This window comes from Haliotis asinina, chromosome 2 (genome assembly GCF_037392515.1).
Source record: "Haliotis asinina isolate JCU_RB_2024 chromosome 2, JCU_Hal_asi_v2, whole genome shotgun sequence".
Lineage (NCBI taxonomy): Eukaryota > Metazoa > Mollusca > Gastropoda > Lepetellida > Haliotidae > Haliotis > Haliotis asinina.
In genome coordinates this window covers 10,518,170-10,533,092 of record NC_090281.1, presented here as the reverse complement: position 1 = coordinate 10,533,092, position 14,923 = coordinate 10,518,170, and the positions used below count along the sequence as shown (strand labels likewise).

Sequence of the window (14,923 nt, the reverse complement as noted above, 5' to 3'; positions counted from 1 at the left end):
CCGACTGCTACAATTCCTGATCCTGGTCCTGGTCCACTTGATCGAAGCCAAAAGGCCGAGAAGCGATGCCGGTTGTCGGCTTGCGCCGGCAAAATACCTCTATACCCACAGCATCTCATTAAGGGGCTGGATATTTACATTCCCTCTTTCAAAATATTCACCTCCAAAATTACACGCACGAAAACACGCAATTTCGGACCACGGGCGAGGGCCACGGCCAAAATGACCTTCTTTGTGGTGAAATACGACAATTTGTGTCAAGGCAGCAAAATGTGTAAATAACCTTATTTATTTCTTTGAAGAAACAGCGCTTGCGCTAAAACGTCGGGCCGACGTAGGAAAAACGTCCTGCAGCTAGGGCCATGAGCCTGTGGATCGGCGCTTAATGAACGAGGCGTGGGGACAGCAATTGGAAGAGTTTCTGCAGTCCCGACTTTGAGAAAGTCGCGCCCAGACAAGCGTGAAAAAAAGAACACAGCAACTGACCGCGTGGACTAAATCCACTAAACTTAAATACATTTCACGTATCAAAACAATGTTAGGGTAGGTGAATTTTAGTTAGAAATGTTGTTTTAATTAAGAAATGGAATGAAAGTTAAACAAACTTTGAAATTTCAATGTAAACTGACCCGGGAGAAACGCGCCGAGGCTTCTGGTACTTCCTTACCACTTGAAAACACTTTCTAGGGTTAGCTGGCGCTTAAGACGTGTGTTATCGACGGGGCAGAATGTGGTTGTGAGGGTGTGATTGTCTACGACGTAATTTCCGGCGTGCGACATCATGGCCGACGTCCTTGGATACGGGGACACAAAACAACTGCAAGTGGAAAATAAATCACTTTGAGGAACTTCCCGGGGCTTGGTTTGGACGGAGTACAATGTGGTTGAGTGGATGGGTCCATTTCTACAGTTTGGCTGTGGTTGCATGGTGCCTCCAGTGAAACGGACGCGCGAAAAGGGAGGGGACGGCGCAAAGTGAGATGAAAAAAGTGAAATGAAATGTGAAAAAGAGAGGGCTAAGTTAAGGGTTCTATTTTTTAATTTGTATTATGAGTGGTGGGCCATTCCCGGAGGTACTGCAATACCGGGTCAACCCGTGATGAGGGCGGAGCAAGCTCCGTGGCACCTCATCCCGTTGCAAAAATCAGTTTAATATCGATGTCTCCAATAGGAGACGTATCAGATATTAAGCTGATAAGAACAGATACTACACTTTGATCTTAGCCAAAAGGCCGAGAAGCGATGCCGGTTGTCGGCTTGCGCCGGCAAAATACCTCTATACCCACAGCATCTCATTAAGGGGCTGGATATTTACATTCCCTCTTTCAAAATATTCACCTCCAAAATTACACGCACGAAAACACGCAATTTCGGACCACGGGCGAGGGCCACGGCCAAAATGACCTTCTTTGTGGTGAAATACGACAATTTGTGTCAAGGCAGCAAAATGTGTAAATAACCTTATTTATTTCTTTGAAGAAACAGCGCTTGCGCTAAAACGTCGGGCCGACGTAGGAAAAACGTCCTGCAGCTAGGGCCATGAGCCTGTGGATCGGCGCTTAATGAACGAGGCGTGGGGACAGCAATTGGAAGAGTTTCTGCAGTCCCGACTTTGAGAAAGTCGCGCCCAGACAAGCGTGAAAAAAAGAACACAGCAACTGACCGCGTGGACTAAATCCACTAAACTTAAATACATTTCACGTATCAAAACAATGTTAGGGTAGGTGAATTTTAGTTAGAAATGTTGTTTTAATTAAGAAATGGAATGAAAGTTAAACAAACTTTGAAATTTCAATGTAAACTGACCCGGGAGAAACGCGCCGAGGCTTCTGGTACTTCCTTACCACTTGAAAACACTTTCTAGGGTTAGCTGGCGCTTAAGACGTGTGTTATCGACGGGGCAGAATGTGGTTGTGAGGGTGTGATTGTCTACGACGTAATTTCCGGCGTGCGACATCATGGCCGACGTCCTTGGATACGGGGACACAAAACAACTGCAAGTGGAAAATAAATCACTTTGAGGAACTTCCCGGGGCTTGGTTTGGACGGAGTACAATGTGGTTGAGTGGATGGGTCCATTTCTACAGTTTGGCTGTGGTTGCATGGTGCCTCCAGTGAAACGGACGCGCGAAAAGGGAGGGGACGGCGCAAAGTGAGATGAAAAAAGTGAAATGAAATGTGAAAAAGAGAGGGCTAAGTTAAGGGTTCTATTTTTTAATTTGTATTATGAGTGGTGGGCCATTCCCGGAGGTACTGCAATACCGGGTCAACCCGTGATGAGGGCGGAGCAAGCTCCGTGGCACCTCATCCCGTTGCAAAAATCAGTTTAATATCGATGTCTCCAATAGGAGACGTATCAGATATTAAGCTGATAAGAACAGATACTACACTTTGATCTTAGCCAAAAGGCCGAGAAGCGATGCCGGTTGTCGGCTTGCGCCGGCAAAATACCTCTATACCCACAGCATCTCATTAAGGGGCTGGATATTTACATTCCCTCTTTCAAAATATTCACCTCCAAAATTACACGCACGAAAACACGCAATTTCGGACCACGGGCGAGGGCCACGGCCAAAATGACCTTCTTTGTGGTGAAATACGACAATTTGTGTCAAGGCAGCAAAATGTGTAAATAACCTTATTTATTTCTTTGAAGAAACAGCGCTTGCGCTAAAACGTCGGGCCGACGTAGGAAAAACGTCCTGCAGCTAGGGCCATGAGCCTGTGGATCGGCGCTTAATGAACGAGGCGTGGGGACAGCAATTGGAAGAGTTTCTGCAGTCCCGACTTTGAGAAAGTCGCGCCCAGACAAGCGTGAAAAAAAGAACACAGCAACTGACCGCGTGGACTAAATCCACTAAACTTAAATACATTTCACGTATCAAAACAATGTTAGGGTAGGTGAATTTTAGTTAGAAATGTTGTTTTAATTAAGAAATGGAATGAAAGTTAAACAAACTTTGAAATTTCAATGTAAACTGACCCGGGAGAAACGCGCCGAGGCTTCTGGTACTTCCTTACCACTTGAAAACACTTTCTAGGGTTAGCTGGCGCTTAAGACGTGTGTTATCGACGGGGCAGAATGTGGTTGTGAGGGTGTGATTGTCTACGACGTAATTTCCGGCGTGCGACATCATGGCCGACGTCCTTGGATACGGGGACACAAAACAACTGCAAGTGGAAAATAAATCACTTTGAGGAACTTCCCGGGGCTTGGTTTGGACGGAGTACAATGTGGTTGAGTGGATGGGTCCATTTCTACAGTTTGGCTGTGGTTGCATGGTGCCTCCAGTGAAACGGACGCGCGAAAAGGGAGGGGACGGCGCAAAGTGAGATGAAAAAAGTGAAATGAAATGTGAAAAAGAGAGGGCTAAGTTAAGGGTTCTATTTTTTAATTTGTATTATGAGTGGTGGGCCATTCCCGGAGGTACTGCAATACCGGGTCAACCCGTGATGAGGGCGGAGCAAGCTCCGTGGCACCTCATCCCGTTGCAAAAATCAGTTTAATATCGATGTCTCCAATAGGAGACGTATCAGATATTAAGCTGATAAGAACAGATACTACACTTTGATCTTAGCCAAAAGGCCGAGAAGCGATGCCGGTTGTCGGCTTGCGCCGGCAAAATACCTCTATACCCACAGCATCTCATTAAGGGGCTGGATATTTACATTCCCTCTTTCAAAATATTCACCTCCAAAATTACACGCACGAAAACACGCAATTTCGGACCACGGGCGAGGGCCACGGCCAAAATGACCTTCTTTGTGGTGAAATACGACAATTTGTGTCAAGGCAGCAAAATGTGTAAATAACCTTATTTATTTCTTTGAAGAAACAGCGCTTGCGCTAAAACGTCGGGCCGACGTAGGAAAAACGTCCTGCAGCTAGGGCCATGAGCCTGTGGATCGGCGCTTAATGAACGAGGCGTGGGGACAGCAATTGGAAGAGTTTCTGCAGTCCCGACTTTGAGAAAGTCGCGCCCAGACAAGCGTGAAAAAAAGAACACAGCAACTGACCGCGTGGACTAAATCCACTAAACTTAAATACATTTCACGTATCAAAACAATGTTAGGGTAGGTGAATTTTAGTTAGAAATGTTGTTTTAATTAAGAAATGGAATGAAAGTTAAACAAACTTTGAAATTTCAATGTAAACTGACCCGGGAGAAACGCGCCGAGGCTTCTGGTACTTCCTTACCACTTGAAAACACTTTCTAGGGTTAGCTGGCGCTTAAGACGTGTGTTATCGACGGGGCAGAATGTGGTTGTGAGGGTGTGATTGTCTACGACGTAATTTCCGGCGTGCGACATCATGGCCGACGTCCTTGGATACGGGGACACAAAACAACTGCAAGTGGAAAATAAATCACTTTGAGGAACTTCCCGGGGCTTGGTTTGGACGGAGTACAATGTGGTTGAGTGGATGGGTCCATTTCTACAGTTTGGCTGTGGTTGCATGGTGCCTCCAGTGAAACGGACGCGCGAAAAGGGAGGGGACGGCGCAAAGTGAGATGAAAAAAGTGAAATGAAATGTGAAAAAGAGAGGGCTAAGTTAAGGGTTCTATTTTTTAATTTGTATTATGAGTGGTGGGCCATTCCCGGAGGTACTGCAATACCGGGTCAACCCGTGATGAGGGCGGAGCAAGCTCCGTGGCACCTCATCCCGTTGCAAAAATCAGTTTAATATCGATGTCTCCAATAGGAGACGTATCAGATATTAAGCTGATAAGAACAGATACTACACTTTGATCTTAGCCAAAAGGCCGAGAAGCGATGCCGGTTGTCGGCTTGCGCCGGCAAAATACCTCTATACCCACAGCATCTCATTAAGGGGCTGGATATTTACATTCCCTCTTTCAAAATATTCACCTCCAAAATTACACGCACGAAAACACGCAATTTCGGACCACGGGCGAGGGCCACGGCCAAAATGACCTTCTTTGTGGTGAAATACGACAATTTGTGTCAAGGCAGCAAAATGTGTAAATAACCTTATTTATTTCTTTGAAGAAACAGCGCTTGCGCTAAAACGTCGGGCCGACGTAGGAAAAACGTCCTGCAGCTAGGGCCATGAGCCTGTGGATCGGCGCTTAATGAACGAGGCGTGGGGACAGCAATTGGAAGAGTTTCTGCAGTCCCGACTTTGAGAAAGTCGCGCCCAGACAAGCGTGAAAAAAAGAACACAGCAACTGACCGCGTGGACTAAATCCACTAAACTTAAATACATTTCACGTATCAAAACAATGTTAGGGTAGGTGAATTTTAGTTAGAAATGTTGTTTTAATTAAGAAATGGAATGAAAGTTAAACAAACTTTGAAATTTCAATGTAAACTGACCCGGGAGAAACGCGCCGAGGCTTCTGGTACTTCCTTACCACTTGAAAACACTTTCTAGGGTTAGCTGGCGCTTAAGACGTGTGTTATCGACGGGGCAGAATGTGGTTGTGAGGGTGTGATTGTCTACGACGTAATTTCCGGCGTGCGACATCATGGCCGACGTCCTTGGATACGGGGACACAAAACAACTGCAAGTGGAAAATAAATCACTTTGAGGAACTTCCCGGGGCTTGGTTTGGACGGAGTACAATGTGGTTGAGTGGATGGGTCCATTTCTACAGTTTGGCTGTGGTTGCATGGTGCCTCCAGTGAAACGGACGCGCGAAAAGGGAGGGGACGGCGCAAAGTGAGATGAAAAAAGTGAAATGAAATGTGAAAAAGAGAGGGCTAAGTTAAGGGTTCTATTTTTTAATTTGTATTATGAGTGGTGGGCCATTCCCGGAGGTACTGCAATACCGGGTCAACCCGTGATGAGGGCGGAGCAAGCTCCGTGGCACCTCATCCCGTTGCAAAAATCAGTTTAATATCGATGTCTCCAATAGGAGACGTATCAGATATTAAGCTGATAAGAACAGATACTTTTTTCTTTTTGATAAAATTTATTTACAAATTTAATTTTAACACACGCGGACAGCGCGGTTGCTGCAGGGCGGCCTAAAATTATCACAGGAAAGAGTTGAGCCCTGCAGCATTAACAATAAAATAAACTACAGAGGAAGAGCATGAACGAAATAGAAAGTTACCATTTTTACATATTTGTATAACATATCACCATATTTACACATGCACATAATAATTCAATAGACACGGGACAAGTACACACATTCCCATGTACATGATTTAACAAATGCCGACTACGGCTACGGCACAAACATGGCAATTATACAGAATTATTACACTAAATTACAGTTTGATAAAACAGCAGTAAACAGTATATCAAAATTTACAAATTGAAAGATAATTTATGATTGCCATCGACTGAACAAAATATTGAAGTAGACAGCCAATAGTTAGAGAAAACAGTAAAAGATAAGCGATAGAAGTCGACCCTGATACGTGTCCTAAGGACAGACAAAAAACGTAACATGATATCATTTCCATTTAATTTTGAGTGCTCAAATTTGTTAGAATTTCGAACCAGCCAAATAGTGTATTTTGCCAAAGTTAAAAGATAGATGCACATTGATTTTTGATAGGAATTTGGAATTTTGGGAACCAAGTTAAATCGAATAACTTCGTTAGATCGTTTTAATAAACCAAATGACAATTGATCTAACCACTGGAAAACGATATCCCACAAAACCTCAACACACGAGCAATAGATGAAGAGATGATCAGAAGTTTCTATTGCTATACGACAGAGTGGACAGTTTGGAGTGACAGACATTCCCCGAGTATAGAGAGTATACCCTAAGGGGAGAGAATCATAGATGAGACGGTAATTAACTGATTTAGAAAGTGAATCCACGAAGTGATTATGCAAATTAAGCCAAACAAGCCGGAAAGGAATACGTGGATACAACGTTTCAACTTTATTTTCCACAATTGATTTTATGAGTGCTTCATAAAATTGTTTCGTAGTAAATTGAAACATATCTATCAGGAAATCCGAATGAACAGCCTCAAAACGTTTGACAGCTAAAAAACAACCCTGATAGAAAGCCGACATCGTCTCAGAGTGTGGGAATAGTAAAGAAGAAAGTGAGGGACAATAGTGACGTAAGGACATCCCTAACCAGTATTTCGCAAAAAAGGTCCACTTAGCTGAGGAATGAAACAGATTTTGAATATGCTTAAGATAGAAAGACTGCAATTTAGACTGGATGTGTACAACACCCATCCCCCCGTCTAAAGTTGATTTATAACAAACAGACCTCCGAATAGGCTCAGCTGTGGAATTCCAAATAAACCGAAAAGTCTCCCTCTGAAAGAGTTCGACATAATGTTTTGAATAGGGTGATACCGCCCCTCGGTACCACAACTTAGACAAAGCCATGACATTGCACACAATAGTTTTGCCAAAAATAGAAATAGAGCGTCCTTTAGCACCATTTAAAACACTTCGAAATTTAGATAGTATAGGATGGAATTGATCGTCCGCATTGACATTTCTACCTGTCATAATTCCAACTATTTTAGAATGCTCAATCCAAGAAATACCGAAAGGGTGGTCTGATCTATTACGCCATTTACCAACGAAAATGCCGTGAGTTTTGTTAAGATTTAATTTGGAGCCAGACGCCTTGCTAAAAAGATGATATGATTCTAAAAGTTGTCCAATAGAAGCATCTGTGGTACAAAATCCCAGTCCATCATCAGCAAATGCAGATATTTTTGCCGAATCATCAGTACCTGGTAATTTGACACCAACAATTTCAGTTTTTTTCCGAATATACATTAACAGAGGCTCTAATGCTAAGACATACAGGGACGGAGATAAACCACACCCCTGCCGGACAGACCTCGTTATAGAAAACGGCTGTGAAATGTGCTGATTTATTATTACCGCACTAGATATGTCCGTATACAAAATTTTGACCCATTTTTGAAATTTTGGACCAAAGCCAAAACGGTCCAGTACTCTAAACATAAACTGATGAGAAACCCTATCAAAGGCTTTCTCTTGATCCAAACTAATAAAAGCACAAGGTAAATCTTTTTGATCTACATAATCTAGCACATTACGAATTAGATGACAATTGTCATGAATAGAGCGACCAGGTACAGCACAGGTTTGATCCATATGCACAATACTTCCTATAACATTGCCTAAACGTGTGCATAATAATTTAGATACAATTTTGACATCAACATTTAATAAAGAAATAGGACGCCAGTTACGAACATTATCAGCATTATTAACATCCTTACATATAAGAGAAATATAAGAAGTTTTAGAAGAATTAGGAAGAGATTGTTCTTGAAAAGACAGCTGAAAGACACGGAGAAGCACATCACCAAGTACATCAAAAGTAGACACATAAAACTCCTTAGTAAGCCCATCCGGACCGGGAGATTTATTATTCTCCATAGCCTTAAGGGTCTTTAGAATTTCATCACGAGTTATGTCCCCTTCCAGTGAAGCCGAATCAGCCGAATGAAGCGCCGGTAAATCAGCAAGGAAACGTTCACAAATTTCATCATCAATAGGCTCATAGCCAAAGAGTTCGCTATAAAAATCAACAAAAACGCCCATGATTTCACGAGAGGTTGTTACTTTACGGCCTTGAGAGTCTAAAATTGAACTGATAGATTTTTTCGTACCTCTCTGAGTTTCCTTGCGCAGAAAATAACTGGAAGGCCTTTCACCAATTTCAAGGTCTTTAGCCTTAGATCGAACTAAATGACCATTAAATTCCAGTATTTCCAAATCCTTTAATTGTTTTTTAACAGCCGCAATTTGGTCTGTATACAGTCCAGGATGTAAAGATTCAGCACGGCATAATGTTTTATATTGACTGACTAAATCATTACGAAGGGATGCCCGCTGTGATTTTTGAACTGACCCAAATAACTTCAAAAAGGACACAATTTCAACCTTAAAGGCATCCCACCAATCCAAAGTTATGGACTCTAAGGGGGGAATATGATTTAAACAAAAGCCCGCAAATAAGGCCTTAAAAGAATCATTTAATAATGAATTATTACATTTAAAATAACCCAAACCATAACTAATGCCGGCAAAATCTTTCAGCTTAAACGACACATAATCATGGTCAGAAAAACTACATGGAGAAATATCTGCAGATACAACAGTAGAGCGCAGAGAAGAGGAAATATAGAACCGGTCAAGACGGGACCCGACGCCGGCTGTATTACGCCAAGATACCGCCACTTTGCCAGGAAACTGAGAGCGATAGACATCGAAAAGAGAGAAATCGGAGACCCATTGCTTAATAATGTTTGCCCCAATTTGAGCATCCCGCCTACCACCTATTTTATCTAACTGAACGTTAGTAACACAATTAAAATCACCCCCCAGAACAATACGCCTATTTGTAACCAAAAATTTAGCAACGCTATGAAAGAAATTAGCCCTATCAACAGGAACATTAGGTGCATACATATTTAAAAATCGCACATTATATCCATTTATTGTTAAATCAACAACTAAAAACCTACCCTCAATATCATAATAAAAGAAATCTACAATGTAATTAACTCTAGATGAAACAATAAAAGCAACACCCCGACTAAAATTACTCCCAAAACTCCAAAAGGCTTTCCCATTAAATCTATGTTCATACGTTTTAGCAATTGATAAATTATACACATGAGTCTCCTGAAGAAATAAGAAATCGATGGCATCATTAGCAAAAGTATGAGATAATATATTTAATTTAGTAGTATCATCTAATAGTCCATTACAATTTATTGATAGGAAGCTGTACATGATGAGGTATATATAAAAGTTCATATAAAATATGTATAAACCACAAATTGAATACGCATCCTCTGATTACATTATGATATAAATCAAATGTATAAATTCTATAGTCATCTCGCCATAATATGCAAATTAGGCACACAAAAATATAACATCCTCTGTATCCAATATAAATAGAAATTACCCACAATGCATCATCAAACACGCATGCAAAGAGCATTACAAAACTAAGTACAACACCTCTTTGAAAACAACCCGCCGAAGCCTGACTCATATTTAAGAAAATAATATGGATAAATACAGTTTGATTGCATTGAACAATATTAACACATACCATACATGAAAGCGTAATGCAGACAATAGCTAAGAGAGGTTGCAAAGTGAGCAATAACACGAAACCATGACGTATACAAAATAACACACACACACACATAAGTTTAGATAAATATACACAAAATAAGTCTAAATATACACCTAAACACTCATAAAGCATGCCACAAATAAGGCTTAAGTACATAGTAAATTTATACGGGAAAATATGTACATGCAGATTTAATTTAGAATCGTTTTCGAACAATATGCAAATTAGCAACACCCAAGTACATGGAAAACCCAAATTAAAGTAGTACAAAATTACCCATAATGCTCTCAGGCAGATAACTCTTCTCATCAGCCAATGCCAACAGCAAATGGCGACAAAACTGCCCAAATAAATCAGGAGCAACCACACTACCCATATATATACAAAATCTGAACATAGCAAAGAACGGATCATGCATAAAACATCAACATACATGTACAAGAAAATAAACCAAAATGTCATACCGTTACATTCAAAGAACGTAACTGACACTATATTTTTACAGAAACGAAAATTAATAATTCTCAATACACACAAAAAGCATTCACCAAAAGTTAACTTACCCCAGCTAATGAAACACTGTAAATAAAAAAGAAACATTAGAAACACTGCTTTTGATGTATGAACATTTTTCCGTACAATATGCAAATGAGCAATACTCGAATACAGTAGGGGCAAGAAGCAGCATGCTAAACAATTACCCATAATGCAATAGATTTCATTATACTCAGTTCCATAAAGAAAGAACAACCTGTTAAAAGGATCCACAGCAAAACTAGCGCTAATACACGAGAAAATCATCCAGTAAATATCAAACTTACACTCCCCGTACAGGGAGAACCTGGGCGTCAAAGTTTTATACATTGTGCTAACTCGTTTGTGATGGACATTGCAAGGTCATTAACTTAGGACGACATGTAATCTTTAGCGAATTAGGGTGGGTCAGTGTTGTCAGGAATTGACACACGGCGGGAAGCCGACGGTGACCGATCTACTGCGGCCGCCGCAGCGTCTGCCACTCCCTTAGGGATCGAGGAAATGCGCTGCTTTTTCCCAACCGTGCCTCCCTTTGCCTTTGATCTTGACCCACGCTTAGGCCTCACATCTGACCAATTCTGAGAGTCCACTCGTGAAATAATGTCATCCACCCCATCTTGTGAACCCATATTGTCTACAGTTCCATAATTTAATGGCGATACAGCTGCAGCTGCAGCATAAGATCCTGGTTTTTGCACAGTCTCACCATCATCCCCACTGTCTATAGTCAGCCCCTCATTGTTCACTGTGTCCTCCCGACTACTTTCCTCCTCCATCTCTATAGACTCACCCTGAACATCCCCTGGTATCTGCTCTCCAGAGTCCGGGGGTGGGGCCATAGCTGGTTCTGCCTCCTCATTGCGTTTTCTATTTGCAAAGCTCTTAGGACAATCTGGCCTCGTATGTCCCAGGTGATAGCACCTGAGGCACACAGGGAGCCGACCTGGTGCCGTGACCAGCATAGACATCCGGTCTCCCAAACGAACTATGTAGGGAACAGTATCAGCCTTACCAGCATCCAGCTGCAACTGTACAATTCTGACTCCTGTTTGTATTGGAGACCCACCCACTATAGCAGTTTCATGCGACACAGACAAGACTTTGCCGTAACGAGAGAAGTAAGATTCCAAGAACTGGCTCGACACGACACCATGAATCCAGTGAATACGAAGATCAATTACTTCTCTATCATAAGGGGTGAAGTCAATTCTAATATCTCTATACACTATTGACCCAACCGTCAGCATCAATCTTGCCCTATTCTCATGTTTGAAGGTGACAAACCACACTCCCGAAGTCTCCGTTTTCCAAATGGAAAGTATTTCCCGGGCTTGAATTGAATTATGAGTGGCATTCCTGAGAATATCGAAAATGTTTTCCCGGTCAAAATTACGTACCGTTGACTTTATGCGAATCGTAGAGTCACATCTCTTCTTGTCCAGGAAACGTTGTGGGACCGCAGGAGCAATAGTTGCCGCTTGGTACGCCATGACGTGGAAACAAATGGGGGGAGACCCGAAGGTCACACAGCTGATGAAAGCTGATGCCCACCCGTAGATCTGCAAATCAGGAAAACAAGTCAACAGATGAATACAACAAAGTCACTAGGAATGCACAATCTCACCGATATCCTTGGCCCAGATACTACACTTTGATCTTAGCCAAAAGGCCGAGAAGCGATGCCGGTTGTCGGCTTGCGCCGGCAAAATACCTCTATACCCACAGCATCTCATTAAGGGGCTGGATATTTACATTCCCTCTTTCAAAATATTCACCTCCAAAATTACACGCACGAAAACACGCAATTTCGGACCACGGGCGAGGGCCACGGCCAAAATGACCTTCTTTGTGGTGAAATACGACAATTTGTGTCAAGGCAGCAAAATGTGTAAATAACCTTATTTATTTCTTTGAAGAAACAGCGCTTGCGCTAAAACGTCGGGCCGACGTAGGAAAAACGTCCTGCAGCTAGGGCCATGAGCCTGTGGATCGGCGCTTAATGAACGAGGCGTGGGGACAGCAATTGGAAGAGTTTCTGCAGTCCCGACTTTGAGAAAGTCGCGCCCAGACAAGCGTGAAAAAAAGAACACAGCAACTGACCGCGTGGACTAAATCCACTAAACTTAAATACATTTCACGTATCAAAACAATGTTAGGGTAGGTGAATTTTAGTTAGAAATGTTGTTTTAATTAAGAAATGGAATGAAAGTTAAACAAACTTTGAAATTTCAATGTAAACTGACCCGGGAGAAACGCGCCGAGGCTTCTGGTACTTCCTTACCACTTGAAAACACTTTCTAGGGTTAGCTGGCGCTTAAGACGTGTGTTATCGACGGGGCAGAATGTGGTTGTGAGGGTGTGATTGTCTACGACGTAATTTCCGGCGTGCGACATCATGGCCGACGTCCTTGGATACGGGGACACAAAACAACTGCAAGTGGAAAATAAATCACTTTGAGGAACTTCCCGGGGCTTGGTTTGGACGGAGTACAATGTGGTTGAGTGGATGGGTCCATTTCTACAGTTTGGCTGTGGTTGCATGGTGCCTCCAGTGAAACGGACGCGCGAAAAGGGAGGGGACGGCGCAAAGTGAGATGAAAAAAGTGAAATGAAATGTGAAAAAGAGAGGGCTAAGTTAAGGGTTCTATTTTTTAATTTGTATTATGAGTGGTGGGCCATTCCCGGAGGTACTGCAATACCGGGTCAACCCGTGATGAGGGCGGAGCAAGCTCCGTGGCACCTCATCCCGTTGCAAAAATCAGTTTAATATCGATGTCTCCAATAGGAGACGTATCAGATATTAAGCTGATAAGAACAGATACTTTTTTTTTTCTTTTTGATAAATTTACTATCCAAACAATTGTACAATCGCAGACAGTGCAAATACACTACCACCTCGTTATTAAAATGGTTATCACAGAGCGTGAAGTGGTAGTGCTAACAGTTAGACACTAAAGAATTCAGAAAAGAATTGATGGTAAATGTGAGACTGTCAATGACTTTACAATGCTTGCACATTGTATGGTTCTAACACAGTTCCTTCTAAAATCGAAGGCACATGTACTTCCATATTGAAGTCCAAAGAGTTCCTGTCTTTCGGCAAAGGAAATAAGTGTTTATATTTCTGAACCACTCTCAATAGAGTCGCCTGCGTTTTAATCCATCTTTGACTGTGTTCTTCCTTTGGACAATCCTTCAAAACCTGCATCATTGTCTCTTCATTAAACTCAATCCTGTTGTTACCTCCCTTGACCCTTTGAATCCTAACCCTCATGTCACTGTATTTTGAAGATGTGTCTGTGATAGCTGCTAAAACCTCATCTGACTGTGATGTCTGTTCCGCCCACGACAAAGGTGGAGAAAACAAAGAAGTCTTTGTCCTCTTTTCTGTCTTCTGATCTGTCTTGCTCTGTAAAACAGTCTCCTGTTTCCGTTTCCTCTCCTGGTCCTTGTTAGATTCCGACAAAAATTCCACATCCGTATCTGATTCAACTGTTTCCATAGTACCCTCTGAGTCAGTATCCTTTTCTGGCGCTTCTTCCACATTCTCTGCTATACTCAGTTGTTCCTGTTTCACAGCCTTCTCCTTACACATCGCTCGTACATGACCGTAAGTATGGCAACGAAGACACAGTGGCAATCTTCCCGGAGCCGTGATTAATATTGTCTGTTTCTTCCCGAAATTGACAACATGGGGTATCTTCTCCAATCCACCATCCTCAAGCTCGACCTTCACATATCTAACACCAGTTATCATTGATACTCCTTCCACTGATCTTGTTTCCCACTGGACATCAATCACCTTTCCGAATCTAGAAAAGTAATCCTTGAGAAACTCATTCTTCACAGTTGCATGCAGCCAATGTATCCTTAGCACAACAACCTGGGCTCCATAGTGAGAAAAGTAAAGCACATTGTTTCCATATTCCAGAATTTTGATCCTCCGTAAAGTCTCAGCCTGATCACTGGTCTTGAAAGTCACAAAGTATTGTCCAGATTTCTCGGTATTCCATATCCCAACACAATCTTGGGACCGAAAAGAAGGAATATTCCCCTTCAACACCTGTATCAAATCCTCCTTAGATACCTTCCGCTGCTGGGAATCCACTCTGACTGTACGTGATGCATATCCACTATCAATGTACCTGTCTGGAATATCTCCAGCGTCCACTGCAGTAGCCAAAGCCATAACAAAAGGGTGGAGACCACTTAAGGCCACACAATTGCTAGAAGTGATGCCAACCCGTAGATCTGCAAGAGGACAAAATTAGTCAGCAAACATGGAAACAATAATACTCAGC

The 14,923-nt window shown here is 42.3% G+C and overlaps 4 non-coding genes and 3 pseudogenes across 4 annotated transcripts; all 7 read right to left on the bottom strand.

Moving 5' to 3' along the window:
- Positions 1-1,051: 1,051 nt before the first annotated feature.
- On the bottom strand, positions 1,052-1,244 carry LOC137274814 (U2 spliceosomal RNA). The gene has a single exon (XR_010956203.1). It is a non-coding gene; the product is annotated as a U2 spliceosomal RNA (small nuclear RNA).
- A 984-nt stretch (positions 1,245-2,228) lies between these two features.
- Positions 2,229-2,421, bottom strand: LOC137274813 (U2 spliceosomal RNA). Its single transcript, XR_010956202.1, has one exon. It is a non-coding gene; the product is annotated as a U2 spliceosomal RNA (small nuclear RNA).
- A 984-nt stretch (positions 2,422-3,405) lies between these two features.
- Positions 3,406-3,598, bottom strand: LOC137274812 (U2 spliceosomal RNA). Its single transcript, XR_010956201.1, has one exon. It is a non-coding gene; the product is annotated as a U2 spliceosomal RNA (small nuclear RNA).
- Positions 3,599-4,582: 984 nt separating this feature from the next.
- Positions 4,583-4,775, bottom strand: LOC137274811 (U2 spliceosomal RNA). The gene has a single exon (XR_010956200.1). It is a non-coding gene; the product is annotated as a U2 spliceosomal RNA (small nuclear RNA).
- Positions 4,776-5,759: 984 nt separating this feature from the next.
- Positions 5,760-5,940, bottom strand: LOC137274865 (U2 spliceosomal RNA; annotated as a pseudogene).
- Positions 5,941-12,158: 6,218 nt separating this feature from the next.
- Positions 12,159-12,303, bottom strand: LOC137274943 (U2 spliceosomal RNA; annotated as a pseudogene).
- A 984-nt stretch (positions 12,304-13,287) lies between these two features.
- On the bottom strand, positions 13,288-13,469 carry LOC137274896 (U2 spliceosomal RNA; annotated as a pseudogene).
- Between the last annotated feature and the right edge of the window lie 1,454 nt (positions 13,470-14,923).